The sequence below is a fragment of the Pseudophryne corroboree genome, chromosome 1, assembly GCF_028390025.1.
Source record: "Pseudophryne corroboree isolate aPseCor3 chromosome 1, aPseCor3.hap2, whole genome shotgun sequence".
Classification (NCBI taxonomy): Eukaryota; Metazoa; Chordata; class Amphibia; order Anura; family Myobatrachidae; genus Pseudophryne; species Pseudophryne corroboree.
In genome coordinates, this window is record NC_086444.1 from 1,022,746,872 (window position 1) to 1,022,767,114 (window position 20,243).

The 20,243-nt window shown below is 38.2% G+C and overlaps 1 protein-coding gene across 12 annotated transcripts in view; it reads left to right on the forward strand.

Annotated features, from left to right (window-relative positions):
* Nucleotides 1-20,243, forward strand: part of TENM3 (teneurin transmembrane protein 3) — a 1,613,133-nt gene that overhangs the window by 108,588 nt on the left and 1,484,302 nt on the right. For 7 of the 12 annotated variants that reach the window (XM_063920676.1, XM_063920677.1, XM_063920678.1 and 4 more), the window contains exon 1: nt 2,519-3,015. The exons of 1 other annotated variant lie outside the window; for it this stretch is intronic. The gene's annotated coding sequence lies outside the window, so the exon portion shown is untranslated. Of the gene's footprint in view, nt 1-2,517; nt 3,016-20,243 lie in introns of those variants that run through there. 4 more of the 12 variants (XM_063920672.1, XM_063920674.1, XM_063920673.1 and 1 more) reach the window with 1 other exon arrangement.

Genomic DNA, 20,243 nt, shown 5'->3' on the forward strand with positions numbered 1-20,243 from the left:
ATGGTATAAACTAATTTACATGGATGCATGGTATACAACACATTACATGGATGCGTGGTATAAACTATTTTACATTTATGCATGGTATAAATCACTTTACATGTATGTGTGATATACACCACTTTACATAAATGCATGGTATAAACCACTTTACATGGATGCATGGTATACACCAATAAACATTACATAGATGCATGGTATAAACCCCTTTACATGGATGCATGGTATAAACCACTTTACGTTGATGCATGGTATAAACCACTTTATATGGATGCATGGTATAAACTACTTTACATGGATGCATGGTATCAACTATTTTACATGGATGCATGGTATAAATAACTTTACATGTATGCGTGATATACACCACTTTACATAAATGCATGGTATAAACCACTTTATATGGATGCATGGTATACACCAATTTACATTACATCGATGCATGGTATAAACCACTTTACATGGATGCATGGTATAAACCTCTTTACATGAATGCATAGTATACACAAGTTTACATGTATGTATTGTATTTACTACTTTACATGAATGCATGGGATAAACTATTTTGCACAGATACATGGTATAAACCACTTTACATAAATGCATGGAATAAACTACTTTACATGGATGCATGGTATACACCACTTTACATGGATGCATGTTATAAAGTACTTTACATGGATGCATGGTATACACCACATTACATAAATGCATGGTACAAACCACTTTACATGGTTGCATGTTATACACCAATTGACATTACATAGATGCATGGTATAAATCACTTTGCATGGAAGCATGGTGTATGCCACTTTATATGGATGCATGGTATACACCACTTTACATAGATGCATAGTGTAAATCACTTTACATAGATGCATTGGGTTTCTTCAATTAGACCCTGAAACATAAAATCAATCAAAAATCGACTCAACATTGTCCAAAAATCGATAATCATCGACCCAAATCAACTTTTAGTAAATATACCTCTGTATGTCATAATGTAAACTAGGGAACTGGGATAGTTCATAAGATAAACTAGGGCACTACAAGATGCGTTTGGCATCCCAACAAATGGGATGCCGGCAGTCATGTGACCGACACCAGAAACCCGACACCACTCAGGATGCCGGCACTGGGATACCGACAGCCAACAATAAGTACAGGGAGGGGGGTGGGATATTAGGGTTATGGCCGGAGTCGGGGGGAGGGGTGGCAGGGTTAGGCATTAGGGGGGTAAGAGTTAGGCACTAGGGGGTGGTTAGCTGTAGTGGCCACCATTGAAAATTTCGCTCTAGCTGCCACCCCCTAGATTTAGCCCCAGCTGCTACCGATGAGGTTTAGGGTTATGGTAGGGGGGAGGGTTAGGGTACTGAGCCACCAAACCTGTCGGTATTCTCAGATTTGGGATGCTGTTGTCAGTCATGTAACCGCCGGCATCCCGAACACACGGATTATCTATCACACCCGGCACTACTATGGTTCAGAAACTGAACTAGGGCACTATTATGGGGCAAAAAAATGAATAACTGTTGCGGAGAGGTGTCTCTCCAGAAGCATTCAGACAGGTGCACCTTCAATTGTTGCTATGGGGCCCACAAAGTTTTGGTTCCACCCCTGCATGGATGCATGGCATACACCACTTCACATGGATGCATAGTATAAATCACTTTACAAGGCATGTGCACATAAATGTCAGGTAAGTGTGCAGTATATATGGTGGCTAATAGCGTTAGTATTATTGCTTGGAGATGCTATTCCTTTTTTTCCCTGTGTGCTGCCTATCAGTTTATCTGAGAAAGATTTGTCAAATGACTAAAGCTATTACTGTAGTTTCCATGGGTCTGCAGCATATTTGTATCCTCCCCTGGAGAGACAATGTATTTTTCCTCTTTGGTACAGTAGAGAGCAGGCTTACAGTAACAACCCACAGCTAATTGCCCGTCTCTACTCTTAGCTGCTGTTTCTTTTCACTTTTTACTGGATCTTTCATTTTGTCGAAAAAAAAAGAAAAAAGCCAAGACGCTGGGTTTTCTGTCACGCACCCTGCTGTCTTCTGTGCAGATCAGGTCCCTCTTCCTTTTTCTCAGTGCAAGGAAAGGTGACACTTTTTTAGAGGGGGGGTTGTTCTTTATTGTTTGCTCAGACCACAATATTGCTGGAGACAGAGCAGCCCAGATCTAATGAAGCTGTAAGTTCATTAGTGTTTGCAATCAGCAGTGAGCAGAGCCCCTCATCAGGGCAAGGAGGCTGCAAAGAGCCATTCATCAGCGTGAAGTGTTATTCATGGATGACCCCTAAATCATGGCACTAGTAGTAGATGCACTGATTGGACACAGCATGGGAGAATGGGTACTTTGCATTAGCAGACACAGACAGGGGGAGTGAGAAAGGATAGGCAAGCCGTGGGGAAATCCTGCAAACAGCAGCACAAATACAAGCAGACACATTTCTTTTTTTTTTTTTTTTTCCTTCCCAGGACTTATATATGCAGCACATATATCCTCCCCTCTTGGTTAAGGAGGTAAGAGAGCAACGGAGCTAGCTGATACACAGCCAGGTTGCTGCTGGCTGCAGTGTATAGACTGAGAAGCTGCTGCTGCTGCTGCTGGTCTCCCCCTTGCTCTGTGCTGGGGAGGAGCTAGCTTGGCTCCTGGGTAGAGGCAGAAGAAGCAGCTGCTTCACGTGTGTGCCTGGCACTGGCTATTGCTGGAGCTGCTCCCAGCCTGGGCAACTTCTTCCAGCGTCCCTGCTCTATCCCCCAATCAAGCAGCACATGACCTAGGGAGGTCTGCTAGAAGGGGGTGTGTGTGACTGTGATCCATGCTTGGAGGAGAAACTCCCTGGCAGGACCAAGAAACAAGTGTGGACTGTACTGCTCCAGGACTGGTGGCCGGCTGGGACTGAAGCACAAGTTGTACCCTTCCAGTCGTCCCTTGTTTGCATTGATTTGCCATTCCCATGATGTTTTCCAGGTTGGGATCCAGAGAGAGGGAAGTGCTCAGAGTGGAGAAGGTAAGTGGCACATTTTCTGAGAGTGCACATGTTACATTTTGCTTTTGATGTATGCATAGGCTGCCTAGATGGGGTATGGTGGCTGTCAGTGATCTGTGTGTCCTTATTGCTTAGATAGAGTGTGTGGTCATTTCTTACTCTCATCCCATTCCCTCTCTAACTTCAGCCTCTGCATCAGGAGTGGATTGTAGGGACAGATGGTGCCATTGATCTTTCTGACATTTCCAAAGCAAGGGCAGGAAGCATGCCAAATGACCTGAGTCTCTAGGCGAGAAGAGGGAAGAGCGGTCCTTATGTTTTGGAGATATTACAGAACAGGAGAAACCTGTAGCCTCTCCATCTTGGCTAATGCTTCTAGCAACTCTGGAAGAGGGGGACCAGAACACCTGCCTGCATAACTCAGCACAGTGCAGGAGGAGGAACAATTGTACAGCGCTACTATACATGCTGGCACTATATAAGTAAATGTTAATAATTAGCACAGATTCAGCACAAAGGAAAGCCTAGAGAATATGAATAACTATGTCATGTGAGTGTGGCAGATGACAAGAGGTTAAAATAGCTGTTAACTGACTTTTTAGTCAATAAGAGCCTGCAAAGAGTGGATGTCAGCATGTGATCATCCCAACCTTAACCCTGCTGGGAAGAGATGTGTCAATATCACCACAGCTGCTGCTTTCTTGCCAGAAAGTTCATTTCCTTCTATGTAGGACAAAGGGGGATTTTATTGTAAATCCAGCCCTGACATCACTGCATGATTTCTGTTAATTGCAGTAAAACAGCGCTGATTTAGAAAGAACTACTGTATTTTGTCAACACAACACTAGTAGGATGATTGGTGTGGGAGAGGGAAGTCTTACTTGTTTTTGTTCCGGAACAAGGGAACAAATCCATCAGTTGGAAGCACATGCAGTGTTAATACAGACAGACTTAACCTGCCAGCTTTATTACACATAAGTGTACCGCATACAGTCAGTATATTATATACCGTTAGGCAAGGCAGTCACATGCATATGGCAACTATCAAAACACCTATGTGTACTATAATAATAGATCTAGCTGCATTGCTGTTAGCACTGGTGTAAACCAGGTGCTGAAATCCAGAGATGTTCCACTGTCTGCAGGAAGGGTGCATGCATTGATGATGAAAGCAAAACTAAAAAAAAAACCCATCAAAACAAGTAAAAACTAAGATGACATTCGCTGTTCTCTGTCCTTTTACCTGTAAAGATAATGCTTGTCCTGTTGACACTTTAGGCTAGTGTCACACTGGCACTTTATACTCCACCTTTAAAGCGCGGCGTCTAATTTTTCCAAACTGACATACATTTTTATAACTAAAAAGTAGTCGCACAAGCACAAGTTTTGAAGACCGCTTGAGTGGTCTTCAAAACTCTGACAAAAGCATTTTGGACAAGTATCCAAAGCGCTCAATAAATACACAAGCTCTCCAGCTGAAATGCACTTTATCTGAGCAGACCCTGAGTGTTTAAAGCGCTTATTATAAGCTGTGATATTTGAGAGCGCGCTTTTTCCGGCGGCAAAAAAAAAAATGTGGTCACGGGCTATTGTCAAGCTGGAAAAGCACCCATGCACCTGTGTGACACACTACATTTAAGTGAGTGTGCTATCTGCTTCCTTCCTACCTCGCACTTGACCTTAAATCATTTCTTTCTGATTCCTCCTATCGAGAAGTGATCAGTGCAAGGGCAAATTGTCACATTGAAATCTCTACAGTGGCATCTTTGTAATGCTGTGTCTGGGTGTCTGTTCTGACTTGTACATGGAGCGTATGCCAGGAAGCTCTGAAAGAATTCAGTGGGTGGTCTTTTATTCTTGGCATAGGAATACGGTTCTTCAGTTTGGTGTGTTCTGTTGTTAGTTGGAGCTCATACGACAGACTCAACTTTTTAAAGTACTGTTGCACTTTGTCAGCACTGAGTATTTCAGCAGAACGCTATATTACTTCAGATAAAGAGTTAATTGCAAAAACAAATCTTATTGACAATCTAATTACCATATCATCGAAAAGCAAGTCTAGCATGCAGAACTGAATGGAAGAGAGACTTATTGACAAATGAAACTGCCTTCTTATAGCTTTATTAAAATATTTACCACTTATCTCTGTTCAATCTTATTTGTGCCTTACGTGGACTAGAAGTATAGAGTGGAACTGAATGAAAGTAGTTTTATTTTGATCGGCCGCAGAGAACTTATACTGAAATATGTAGTTTAGCTTACAATATATTAACTTTTAGTTAGAGAAATATTTTTGATATGTTAATGATACTTAAAAAAAAAATAAACCCCTTCTGCAGTCCAGATGAATTGGAAGCCTTCCTCAGCTACTGTACTACGAATATATTTTCTATTATAACTCCGGCCAGAATAAAAACCATGGGGAGGCCCATGTTCATCTACTTATTTTAGTACGTTAGTTTATGTGACGACTGGTCAACTATTGTTTTTTTTGTTTTTTGTTTTTTGTATGTATTTATTTATTATACATTTGTTTGTTTATTTATTTATTTTGAATGTAATTTGACAACCGTGTGTAGTAAATATTTCTCATGTTACATGGCTGCATGATGTTTTGGTTCCAAAATAGTTGCAAATCTGAGGTTGAGGGGTTATTTATTACCCTGTTTACTTCATTACCAATAAAAGCATAGTTAGTTTATATGTCTAAACTTAAGTAATGTACTTTACGTGGCACATTTAGCAGAGTGTATCTGTGGCCTAGGCGGGCATGGTAACCACATTATTATAACTGGTTAAACTAGGAATCATTTTTTAGAAACTGAGAATCCTGTAATTAATTTTTATTGACACTTGAAGGTTTGCAGCATCCTTAAAATACGTGAACATATTAATGTTAATTGTATGTCTATTTGTTTTCAGTATAAGAGTATATAGTAATTTACAGTATATAGCGTAAAAGGGAAAACAAATACTTAGCTCCGTTTTCCCATCACCATTAAATATAATGTTATTTAGAAGGGTTTCACTTTCTGTAGCAATTGGGCTTTCTCATTATGTTCTACTTATATTAACAGTGAAGGAAATCTTTGCCTAACATGAATACTCCATTTAGCCAGTTGAGGCTAGTACTTCTGTTACGCCCCACTGAGCTGGAGTAATTATGTTTCATAGTAATAACTTAGGAGGGTATCATACAGAGAACAGGAGTCAGGCTCACAATGTAAGTTATAATAACACAAATTCATTTGAAAAGGTGAAGGGAGTGTTACAGAGCAGCAGTGCATTACTCCATACCAATTGTAAAGTCTTTTTTCCCACAGACTGATACATGTACACCTTTCATTATATAACAGACATTTCTAGCAGGGATGTTATTATTGGTAGTATTTTATGTCATCACAAAGGCACAGGACAACTGCTCAAAGATAAATCCTAGTTGCATGCAAATTTTGTATTAATAATGATCATTTTGTTTCTTTTACAATAAAAAAAATGCCATTTTCCCTATAGCTACAGCTGTCTAGGACATGCCATAAAATATAGCAAAAGTTTTGCACATACTATGCTAAGAATTATTCATATACTTATATTAAAATGTATTCAAGTTTTATGTCCTTCATTGTTTTCTATAGTATTCCTAATTGTTGGGGCATAGTTTGATTTCATAATTGCTAACGAGCATGTTACTTGTACGTCATTGCTGTATTACTGTATGCAACTTTGTGTCCCGTGAATTTATGGGGGAAATGGATTAGTATACTAATGTTTTTAGGTTCAAAAGTTACGTTACGGCATACACATCACTTCTTTTGAGGAAGATCCAGTAGAACAATTAACCGAGCAACATACAGCAAAACTGGCTTTGTAAATACCCTAAGTGAAACAATATTTGCTGGGTTAAAAAAAAAAATTGATTAATTGGTGCATCTTATAAAGTCTGATTTATTTCATACTCTTTCTTAGTGGGCATTATGAATCTCTCTTTACAATTGAGATTAATGTTTCAGAGCACAGAAGTGGTTTGGAGGGCTGCATACATTTTCAGTGCCTTTGTAATCAATTTTAGATACAAGCATTCCACAATGGATCGGGCTGCATCCAAACCTGCCTTATTATGGAGAATTAACTTGCTTTGTGATTGATAGCAATATTTCTCAATCTTGAAGACACCATTTGTTTCAAAACAAGTGTTATGCCTTCTCAGCCTCTGTGTGGAATCTCAAGACCCTAATTGCATTTAAGAGAGGCCTTGATTTGCCACGCATAGACTGTATCCTGAAAACTGCAATGCAATGCCTCAGTTGTTTTTTTCCTCTCTGAAAGTGCATGGATATATTATTGATGATTAAAGCTTGAACCTTTTAAAAGGAAAACAAAATGTAGTCCTAAGTATTGCTAACAAATCATTTCCTGTGACGTAATTTAATTTAGAATTCATTGTAAATCACACAAGATAGTTATTTTAAGTCATTTACAGAGAGTTGTTGAAGATACTTTACATTTACAATCCCTTATATACAGCTTCTCACTCTAAAACCTGATATATGCAGATTGTTCTCCCTGATTGTACAACACTGCAGAATACAGTGGCGCTACATAAACAAGGGATAATATTATTACAAATTTTTACAGGTCGAACTGTTCCGTCAACAGATATAACATAATTTCTTTACATATAAAGTATTTTTAGAGCAATATATTTGACCATGCTTCAATACTGTCAGCCTAACATGATACACAGTACAGTATGTATGTGTCTGAGTACAGATATTTTGCAATGCAGCCTTAATAGCAGCATAAAGTGATTGTACTGCTACCTTCATATGATGTCATTTTCTCTGCTGCAAGAAAGTCTTGTGTTGTACGGCAGCTGTTATATAAAATATGAAGCACTGTCAGAAAGCTAGTAACTTTATGAATATATAAACCCTCCCACCCCCTAGCAATAGGCATTAATGTGCTGCTATTCTCTGAATCCGGTATGCATAGGCAATTTCACATTGTTAAGAAAATCATTCATTTTTCTAATCTTACATTTCATCTTATTAGGTTGGAGCAGAGACACATTTCCTCTAAATGGGCAATTTTTTTCCCTTTTCTGGCTTTTATATAGTTTTTCATTTGACTGTCATATTTTTGTTGAAGGAAAATTTTGAATTATAAATAGATACAATATTCTAAACATACACTTGATTGTCATATGTATATTTCTGCCTTTATTGATCCTCCACTTTAGTGTTGTGTTAAATATAGTACATAGATCTAGTGTGTTTACAGTAAAGCACTTTATGAAGACCCCTAGTTACATCTATTCGCATGCGTTTGGTATACGCTAACTACATCCCATTAGTATATACAGTATCTTATCTTCCTATGAGATTTACTACTGTACATGTCTGCCAGATAGGTAACTTGGAGGCTCGGTTGCTATACTGCCAACAATACAAACGGGTGGTTCCGCTCACTTACCTTTCTATAGGTTTGTAAACAGAAGAAATATATACCTAAGTACATATATCCTGACAGAAAGTAATGGTCTCAGAGGCTTAATTCTCTCCAAGTGTTATAAAATCACGAAAAAACACTGTTAATCCCACCAAGAACTGAAACCATTATTCATACTTCAGGGTCAATGGTTAGTTTTTGGCTGCAATACAAGATCTTGCTCTTTAGTTTATCTTGGTCTCTAAAATATAACAGAATAAAAGGACAAAAACTGATTTGATGAATCACAGTTACTACATTTTGGTAACATTAATCACATTGCATTACTTTCTTACAGACGCAAAGAGCCAGTGTTGCAATTTACAAAGAGCTTTCTAATAGAGATAGGCTCGTCTGGAACAGAATGCCATCTCCCACTTGGACTGCCCTTTATATAAGAACAATCAAATGCCATTTAGTGCTTTCATTTATTAATTTCAATAACTCACTGTCCAAACCGTAATATCGTTGTATTCTTATGTTGTTGTTGTTTTTTTGTTCCTTTTTGTGGCACATTAGAACAATACCTTTGTTGTGATGTTTTTACCGACTGAAATCAGTGATAATACTTTCGCCTAAATATTGAGAAAATTGAAGAAAACAATTGAAAATGTCTATTTTCTTGACCACTACAATGGAATATGAATATAGAAGGGGGTAATTCCCAGTCCCCATTTATTTATGCTTCTTAGAGGAATCTATAACAAATCCATGTAGCTATGTAATTGGAGCAAGGAGGATGAGACTTTGCTTTTGTTCATAATTATTGCATTACATCAGACCTCATACATCCAGATTTACTAATATTTTAGTATTTTTTTTTTTTTTTTAGATATTTGAACCAATGTCAACATTTTAATATTAGCTTCTGCCACTAAATAAGGGCTATTTATATATATATATATATATATATATATATATATATATACATATATATATATGTTGTTATACTGTATGTTTGGTGATGGTTCTCATCATGGTCAGCGCATGAATAATGACTTATCTGCTTTGTAATTGACTATTTTAAAACAATACTTTTATTCTGTGCTGCTGCAATGTGTGAGACTTAGCAACTTGTTCCCTTCCTACTACTGCATGGAAATGCAAGACGCTAGTTTTAATTCCTCAAATTCTCTACTTAGAAAACGAACACGTGAAGCTGGGCTTTGCCGACGTGCTTAGTTGTTGGAGCTGATAGAAATTTTTTATTGCTGAGCTGCCATGTTGAGTATTTTAGGAGGGCTTTATACACATTTTATCTATGTTTATATAGTGTGAAAGCTTAAAAGCTTTGACTGAGGATGACTGGCAAAATATAGTAGAAGACTGAGGTTCATTGTCTGCATAGAGAAATCCTAGTACAAAGGGCAGATATGTTATTCCTATCTATGTGATGCTAGTGGTATACTGAACTTCTGAGAATATCGTGTAGAAGTGATAATATCTTAATAGCACTGTCATTAATAGCTCAGGTTGTCCAAGATTTGTCCTATAGTCCGGTGACATTTGTAACATATCTCTCAGTACCCTCCATTAATCATTATACAGTGACTTGAACTGATGAATCGATGTTACTTTTTATTAAACTACTTTGTCATTAAAGTTCAGGGGAAATGAGTATAAAGATAAAGTAAACTTATTAGAGAGTATTAAGAGCTTGATCAATATATTGGTAAGAAATTCTGTCTAATCATTAAGTTTTGTTTTGTTGTTTAATTATGTAGTATAGAACCTGATTGAGTAACACAGATCTTGTAGCTATTAAAGAAAATAACGCAAATGTAACATATACAGGACCTGTAAGTATATGCAGAATATTAGTACGCTGTTACATTGGTAAAATGTGATATTATGGAATGATGTAGTAATTGTTCATAGACTCTGGCATATGGTTATAGTCACAAATGAATCAGCCTATGTGGATGTTAAAGGTAGAGCAAAACATATACAGATGTTTTATTGCTAAGACATTGTATTTTGGTCACCATTCTTTACTATGATTTATTCATCTATAATATGCACCGGTTATGTCTGTGTGAATTTGTGAACGTGCAGGCTTTAGAGTAATATTTGGAGAGATTATTATGTTGGAGAAACACAGCAGTGTTGGATGATTTTATTTATTTAATTTTATATATATATATATATATATATATATATATATATATAAAAATTATTACTTCTCCAACAGTGAAAGAGTTAAGTGGCTTTTTCCTTTCCCATGTGCTTACCAGGACATCACCTACAGTATGTGTTGTTGGTTTTTTTTTCCCTCCTGATCATCTTGTCTCAGTACCCCCTGAGTATCTCTGTAGTTTGCCCGATCCATCCTTCTCAGTCACCTCCTTTATTCTTGAACAGAAGCACAGCAATAGCAGAAGAGAGAAGGCTAGCAGGTGCTCTGCGACTTCCTTCCTTGGTATGCCTGTTTTAACTTTGTGTGTTCGTTTTTCTAACGAATATTTAACAATATTCCGCAGCTGGTTTTATTGTTCACCTTTTCAAAGGTTTGCATTGCACGATCAATTGTGTGTTCGTATAGTATTACTTGATTAACACAATTCTGCAAATAGCTTGGGAACTGAAGACTTTAAGTGTTGGGGAATACTGAGTATATATATATATATATATACATACATATAAAGATAGATTGATTCATATATATATATATATATATATACATAGATATACAGTAGATAGATGTATAGGTCTCTATACAGATGCACACACACACACACACACACACACATATATATATATATATATACATACCCTCATGTACTCAAATATGTATATTTATTTAGGTGTGTAGTAAAATTTCATGATATTTAGGTACAGATGCATTGGGATATAAATAATGTATTAGAGGTATTTATCCCATCCTAAATGTCTTAGCTGCATATTCAGCAACTAGTGAAGCATAGCTGTGCAGCAGAAAGATTACCCCTCTCAGAGAGAGAGAAGGGGATAGACAGGCACATTGACTATCTTTAAAGGGAACCTTACACAGTGTGAACAAGACATTATTCTTGGAGGCGTAAAGCACTGAAGGGAAGCAAATCTCATAAATCTGTCCAGTCTCTTGTGAGTTTCTCCCGGTATCTGACCTGGTTTACAGGGCAGGTGAAAAAGTTAAATAACATGGCACTTAGACATATTTATTACCATAGATCATTCTATCGTTTAAGTAAAACTGTTCTCTACAACTCAAATGTTTCTAGTTGATCTAGTATAAATAGTCAGCTAAGCTTCAGTATGGCTTGTCAAATAATATATACAGTAGTTTATGGGGTTTTTGTTTTTTTGTTATTTGACTGTAAATTCCGTGTCTGTTGTTTAATGTATAATTTGCTGCAGTAGTACTTATACTTTTTTGGAGATATTACTGCGAAAATATCAATACATGACTATGAATGAAAAGTTTGATCAAAAAATCTACTTACATAAGATATTATTGCATGTTGAATATTTTAGTTGTTTGAACAGTTTGCATTAAGTTAATGTGTTCTTTTATTCCTACTTGCGACGCACAGTCACTTCTCAGTTCTGTGCTAAGTAGAATAAGATTGCATGCTACTCCCATCATTTACAATGTTTAACTCAGGTGATGTTGCAGTAGGATTAGATAAATCTGAATCCCCTATTTAAAATCCCGGGAAGCTTCCTCATACCAGGCTACACATACACACACACACACACACACACACACACACACACACACACACACACACACACACAAAAGTATTTAATTATCTCCACTTCAAACGTGTATTCTGCACAGCTGGATGTAAGAGTCTGCTCTAGATTTCAAAAGAATAGGCATTTATTGAACAGTTTGAGCCAACTGGATATACTTTCTCCTGTTCCCTGTGCATAGGTATTTACAATAGAGACACTGCACCCCTCACTGGGCAGTCCCTGATGCCACACATTAATGGTTCTAGAGATAGTGGTATCCTATTATACCCCTGATCCATACTAAAACATTATCATTCACTCTGCCTGATCATCAACAATGTCATTACATTCAATAAACAATTACTAATTTACGTAACAGTCACTACAGCCTAATTGTTTGGTTAAACAGTGTAAGTAAATACACAGCTACAATACTGGCGTTAGATATTACACTGTTGTCCTCATGGCATATCATGTGGTTTCAGCAATGCTTTCTTTTCTCCTTTCTTTTTTGTTTAACACATTATGGTGACAAGCACATATTTGTAGGGTAACATCATAACTGTGTCTTCAGCAGTGTGTATAGGTCATGGTATTTAATTAAAGCAATACTGTTTTTAAAACTTCCTTCCTTCCTTCCTTCCTTCCTTCCTTCCTTCCTTCCTTCCTTCCTTCCTTCCTTCCTTCCTTCCTTCCTTCCTTCCTTCCTTCCTTCCTCCCTCCCTCCCTCCCTCATTCCCTTCCCTCCTTCCCCTATCTCAACTTCTAGTCCTCCTGTAGCCATGTCTTACACTTCCTAGATCTTGAATTTTGCCATGCAAATATTTAACCTAGCAGTTCTACCCGATAATTTGGCCATAAACAGGGGTCCTTTTTCTGTGTTAAAGGGTCAACCTGGGTTGAAATTCCCGAGACTTCGACCAAGGAATTTACACGGGTTGACCCTTTCATACAGACTACCTTGACCCGGTAATCCGCTTCTCTGTGTGAAAGGGGGGTCAGGGAGAGACCGGCAAAATAACCCGGCACTGAAATGCAGGGTAATTGCCGGGATTTCTGTCTGAAAAGGGTATAGCACGTGATTATTATTATTATTTTACATATAAAGTAAGATAATTGGATTCACATTCTAGTTATAAAGGGACTACTGTATGATGCATAATATTGTGTACAATTTTGGCCAGTATACTGCACTGTCATTATTTTTCACACAAATGTTTGCTGTAAGCTTTCAAATCAACTTGACTTATTTAAGTAAGGGATGCACAGGATCACACTGATCACACTGCACAGGATCACACTGTACAACAGTAGCCTCATTGTCTTAAGGCTAAATTATGTAGGTTTACAACATCAGCACTCCAGAATAAAGGTTTATTGGTGAGACTAATGGTATATGTGGCCTTCCCAAATCTCGCCCTTGAGATCTATTACTGATTATGACGGTTAAGTTAATGTTCTTTTTGCACATGGCAAATAAGGTAATCCACACATCAATATTTCCTCCCATCATCTTCATCCTCAATTTCCATTCTATGCATCATTCTGGTCTTCCTGTTGCTGAAAAGCATTTATGTGTTTTCCAAGAGCTCTTGCATTGTCGGTGAAAGTAAAACAGTCAATAAAATGTACAGCTCAATAACATTTAAAATGACTATAAAGTGTAATTTTCCTAGGCAGGATCTTTGCTGTGATGAGTTAAGTGCCAAATACCAGTTCAGGAAAACAATAAGCTAGTTGTATGACACATTCTCTCTTCTGTTTTTTGTGTTAATCAAAGGTAATTAGTGGGTAAACAGGTAATAAATGTGCTTTAGTTTCCCATATGCACATGCATGTATACAGATGTGACCTCATACACTAGTGCCACAGTCACGCAAAACAGCCCTTTTCGGAACGCCAGGTTCCATTCAGCTTGGAATGCGCCGAGTGCCTTCTTCACTTTATTTTACGTGGGGTACACACGGAGAGATCCGTGCTTAAAATCTAAGCAATCTTGCTAGATTGCTTAGATTTTAAGCACGGATCTGCCGTGTGTATGCCCTCCAGCGATAGCGATGCGCGGCCCCGCGCATCGCTATCGCCGATGCTAGATTGAGCTGCATGCAGGCTCAATCTAGCGGGTCGCTCACTTCACCGTTGTGTGAAGTGAGCGGCCCCCCGTCGGCTTTCCCCCTCGCTCAGCACATCGCGCTGTGCTGAGCGGGGTGAGAGATGTGTGCTGAGCGGTCTGTGTTAAGATCGCTCAGCACACATCTCTCCCGTGAGTACCCCCCTTTAGTCACACCAATGAAATAATCTGTTGCAACAAAACGCTTGTAACACTTGTACATCTGTGTGTGAATGAGTCTGAATCTGTATATGAAGCGATGTGATGCAGCGTTGTACTGCATCTGCGAATTGCACATATTTAGTACTAATTCCTGTGCAGTTAAAGTCGCAACCAAGCGTTTTTGGTTCTGTTTGAGTGGTGTCTGAATAAGACACAGGTTTACAGAAGCACCACTCAGTGCGGCTCACTCACACCAGGCGTCTCATGCCGCATTGTGTATTGATGCTAGGTATACATGTAATAACTGTATCCAACCCTAAGCTGTATGATGCTAACTGGGAATAGCTCCTGCTAAGTTGTGTTAAACCATCCCTCAGTAACTGGGACCAAGATAATATGGGACCATTTTAATTTGTGAGATGCGGGACTATTAAACCATTGTGTATTTAGTTAAAAATAAACCAGATGTATTTTGTTCATAATAGTGCTGCTGTTTTAAATTGTAAATTGATAATCTGCAGCTTTGAAAAGCTGGCATTTAGCAAAACATAAGAAATAAAAATACATTGTGCATATATAAAATAATATTTTTAGTTTTGGGAAGAGTTGCTCTGTTAGAATTTCCATGCTTTTCCACAGAGGCAAGGGAGCTTATATAATAGCCTGTGAGCTGCAGGTTGTGCGGGAATTCTGGCGAGTTTTGCCTTTTAAATGGTTGCCGCTTTAAAAATACGGGCAGACTCGCCAGAATCCCTGCACAGCCAGTAGCTCGCAGGCTGTTACATAAGCCCCCAGGAGTCAAAAGGGCTTATTTTCGCTTCACCCAATGTATCAAAGGGGTTATCGCTGACAGTAACTGTAGTGGCAGAAAATGTAGCTGTCTAAGGTTTCTCCACGCTTTTACACAAGGAAAGTTATTAACAAGTATTAAGGCAATCCTTCCACCACTGTTTTTCCTGCAGTGTTATCACTAACTCAGGATGGCCAGAACAAGACCACAAAAAAAATGCATTCATATTTGAACAATTACATTTTTAATCCATTAATGTTTAAAAATATATATTTTTATGTTCTTTTACAAATGAAACTGAAGTCAAACTTGTGCTTTCCCTCCTCTGCATATACACAAGCCCACTTGTACACACCTACAGTGACAGGCCCAGGTTAGTAGTAAGTTAACCCTCTGCATTCTGGACAAGTATCGCCAGGACAGGTGAGTATCACTGTATCGCGTGATTGAGTGTTTTTTTTGTTTTTTACAAGAGAAACATGTATAGGGGATGCAGTCAAAATGCCAGCGGTTGGGATATATCATACCGGACCCCATAATGGATGGGATATTACCAATGTCATATAGATGTATACCAGCCCTCAGTATAATATGAGAGGCACTTGCCTTCTTTGTGTATTCTTGGCTACAAATATTCAGACATAAAATAAAAGCATTATCACAGACATGAACACATTTGTGATCTGTAAACTAACATAACTATGATTTTGCTGGTCTTTTGGTACCATTTTATTGCAGTTGCTAAAGCAGAAGCCTAACTACATGAATACAGCCTGAGCGAGCCAAAATACTGTTTTATCTCATATCCATTGTACAAAAACACAAATAGAAGGCATTCAAAAAAACACAAACTTGTGTACATAGCAAACTGTGCAGCAGCAAGTTAAATGCAAAGATATGAAAATGTCCTGTCTCATCTGGTGCATTAGTGTCACATCTCTATGCATGTGCTTAATATGTTTTAGCAGTGCGCTTTAAACATAGGTTAACCAGTGTGTCCGTAGCCTTAGAGTGTTCATGTGGTGTGTTATAGGCAGATATACTTGTATATGACTGAATAAAGTTTTGATGTGACTCAAATAAAACTTTCAAAGTTGGAGAACTGTGAGCATTTCTCTTATTTTGTTTTCTCTGGACAAATCAGGCCAATTATAAAAGCTTGTACTTCAGTAACAAGCCATGTTTAATACTTTGTTCATAGTGTGCACAAACTCGCCTTTGATGTGCCCTACATACATTGAACACTCATTTCTTCAAAGAGGCCGCTCCAGCGCCCTCCTGATATACTCTTAGCAATAAACAAATAGACTTGCTTGCGCCATGCTGGGCCTCACTAACACGGCGGCAAACTCTTCTCCTTTCTCTTATTATTCTGTCAACTTCTTCAATTACTTTCTACCTCTAGAGATTTATGTATTTTTTATTGTCATCAGTGCAAACCATGTACTTATTTTATAAGCAATGCTTCTAATACTTTGCTTTGGCTTGACTACAAGTTGCCAGAGTTTAGAATTAGAGTAGCTTGCCATTTATCCAAAATGCCAATCATCCAAACACAACATCCAGGAACCAAAAATAGTATCTGATGGTACATAAGCCCATAAAAACTACATTGCATAATAAAATGATGAAAAAATTGACATACATAGTTTAATACATGTGCGATTATCCTTCAGTCCCAGTTAGTCTGTATAATCTGCGTCTTACTGTAGTCCTGCACAGCAGATAATTGCTGAGACAGTTACTGTAAACATTCGGAATATCATACATTGTTTCCTTAAGGAACTGTTTTCACTAAAGTAATCTAGTGCATCCACTGTAGGCAGCTTTGAATCCTGTGTGGGGATCCCTCAATTCTAAAATGAAAACCGGGACGTCCATGTGACCAGACATATTACTCTGGTTGTAACTGCCATTCCATACTTGGGCTCCGTATAAAGTGAAACATTTATTGGAAACTGCCTCTGCACCGCCTGTTAGTTCAGCCACCAGTGTCAGAATCCCAGAAATTAAAAGCTATCCATTGAAAACAGAGGTGGGGGAGGGATGGTGGTGCGACGACTGTCACATTGCTAAATCAATATAATAATGTAATTAGTATACATTAGATTGATATTCAGCCATGTACAGTATGTGGTGGCATGACATTCTAGTGTTACAATAATGGGTCCTCAGAACAGTGAGAATGCAGTAATCACTGTACATCATATCCGCCTTATACATACAGGCTATTCTGCTGCTGCAACATAAGTATGCTATAACTGCAACACCAAAACCGCCTGTGGACAAGTCCCATCTGACCCAGGTGGTGTCACCCAGACTCCGGCTACTCAAGAAGTGTTGTTGCTCGCTGCTCTGCAACTTCACTGGGCAGAAGGAACAGCTGCGCTCTTGTATTTTGTCCAGAGTTGGCAAAGTAGCAGGCGCTGATCTTTTTGTCAATGTTCAGTGAATTAGGATTCATCCAGAGGAAGCTTATTTTGCAGCACAATGTCTAGAATACAAAGATTGTGCTTATTACATTTGCACAAGCGCTTTGCATGTCCCTGTGCTAACTGATGTATTATTAGCCGGACATAAGCTGATGAAGTGTTCCCAGAGTCTGCTGTCATATTCCTGCCCGGCACAGCTGTCCTGTCACTGTTTAACACCCATATGTCCTTTGTAGCCTGGATACTGACATCTAGATCTTATGGGTTGACATATGTAGAAGTCGAAGGGTTAAATCTAAACAGGTGATTTAGGGATTCTGGTGGGATTTCTTTAGTCCTACAATATACACAGACTCTAAGCTGGATTCTGTTGTAATGGGGAAAAAAAAAAAACTCCATTATAGTCTACTGCATAACCTAGAGATAGAAAATCTATATAAACGTTCCTGTGTCGTATAATTCAGCCGTTTGTGCACCATTTGGTTGAAGAATGGTCTTGATTGGAATGTAGCATTAGGAACAGAAGAGAAAATATAATACAGACAGATGTACATGAAAATTATCCCCACCATAATTTTGTACACAAACAAAATGTTTTCTTTATTATGCACCTGAGTGGAAGAGAATAACTGCAGTAACAGCGCAGGATAGATGGTAAGTGGCTGTCACATTTGTCATAATACTGGTTCCTAAAACTGTCTCATTGCGTGGACACTTTATATAGATTTTCGGAATGGCTATTAGCATTTTGCAAGGGTTGATCAGTAAATGCAAGCGTGTCCTAATCCTTGTTTTCTGCCTGTGCCACTCTGAGCTGGAAATTGTAATATCATTTCTGTGCTTTGCATAAATATCTACTTTATGGTGGAAAATACATTAACTCTGTTATGTAGGGGGCTCGTACACCATGACAAATGACAAGGCTGAAAGGGATGGCAGAACCATTTTTCCTGTGAACTGCCATCAACTTATTTTCAGCATATTAGTTGGCTGTGATAGATCCTTATCAAGCTTAATAACAATAATATTATCTTTTTTTATCTCTATCCAGCACATAAAGGCTTATTTGGGATATTTAAATGTAAGGTTACAGGCAGAGTCGGACTGGCCCACAGGGGAACAGGGGAAACCACCGGTAGGCCCCACTACCTGTGGGCCCTCCTCCTCCTCCTCTAGAGATCAGGTTCCAGTCTCTAACCTAGTGCACATGAATTATGCATTATACATATGTTACATTATACTTCATAAGAAGATGGTTTATTATATATTTACCAAGGGGCACAGAACATGTACTCTGTAATGGTTAGCCAAACCTCTGTGGTGGGTGGCCACACACTTAAGCATGGGCCCCTACAAAAGCATTCCCCCGGTGGGCCCTTCATTCCCCAGTCCGACACTGGTTACAGGGGAAGTTAGTTGTGGCAGATTTCGGGGTAGATGTATAAAGCAGTCTAAAGAGAAATAAATGCTACTGTACCTCACAGCTGATTGGGTGTTGCTATGGGCAACTTCTTCACTGGTTGACTTCTCCATTCTTTACACTGTTTGTTAATCCTAATAAGTTTTAAAATCCTTATAGTTGTGACACTGTAGAATATATACTTACGTACAATTGGACATGTGTGGGGTGTACATGTATTTTAATTACGGGAAAAACAAACAGAAATTTGTGCAAGGCTTAAAGACATAAAGACAAAAATGTGTTTATGAGACAATATAGCTCTATCTACTGTGGCTTAATGATGTTAATGATGAACTTTTTGAAACAAAGGTTTATGTTAAACCAGAAAGCTGACTGGACAGTGAGCTCATTGGTTCGTTCTCCTGTGTGGTTGATTTCGCTATTGTGCCAAATTATTTCCTGTTTAAAACAATATTTTCTCCCCTAGGATTTGGTATACATCCATTAAATTGAATAAAAAAAAATATGTAAGAAACGGTCTAGGTACTGCAGCAGGCCTAACGAGGCTGTAATCACCATGGTTTTACTTTATATGTCCTAGAGGTTTCATCTGTGGCACAGCTGGGGTTAAGCTGTTTATGACCTAATTATGTAAAATGAACTGTTTGGAAGGTCGTCTAGCAAGAGCCTTGTTTTTGTGAGAGTGAATACGAAGAGAGAATAATTATTGCGTGGGGCTTGTGAGGATCTCTGACAAATGGTAATGGTGAAGCTGTACTAACAATGATTGTGTATTGCTCTGCATGCTGCTCAAGCTTTCAATCTTATTTCCAGTAAACTAAACGCAGAGGTGACTTGCTTGAAACCAGGCTAGAAATCTTCATTTTGGTTACTGTCTTAGTTAATCCTTGTTAAATGATCTTATTACATGTCTTGGCACATCTTGTAATCAGTGGAGAGCAAGGTGTATTTCTTTCTCTTTTTCCCCACAGAAATTAAACAACAAAGATGAATTCATACAAAATTGTATTCGCCAAAATTGCCTTGTTTAACCCCTTGTGCCAAAATTAAGGAGACTCTCAAGTACCTTTGTTGCCCATTGCCTTATAGGGAGAGAAATATTTTCCATGTACTTGCTATTCATTTATTTAGTGCTAATGTATTTCTCATCTGTCTAGAATCAGACAT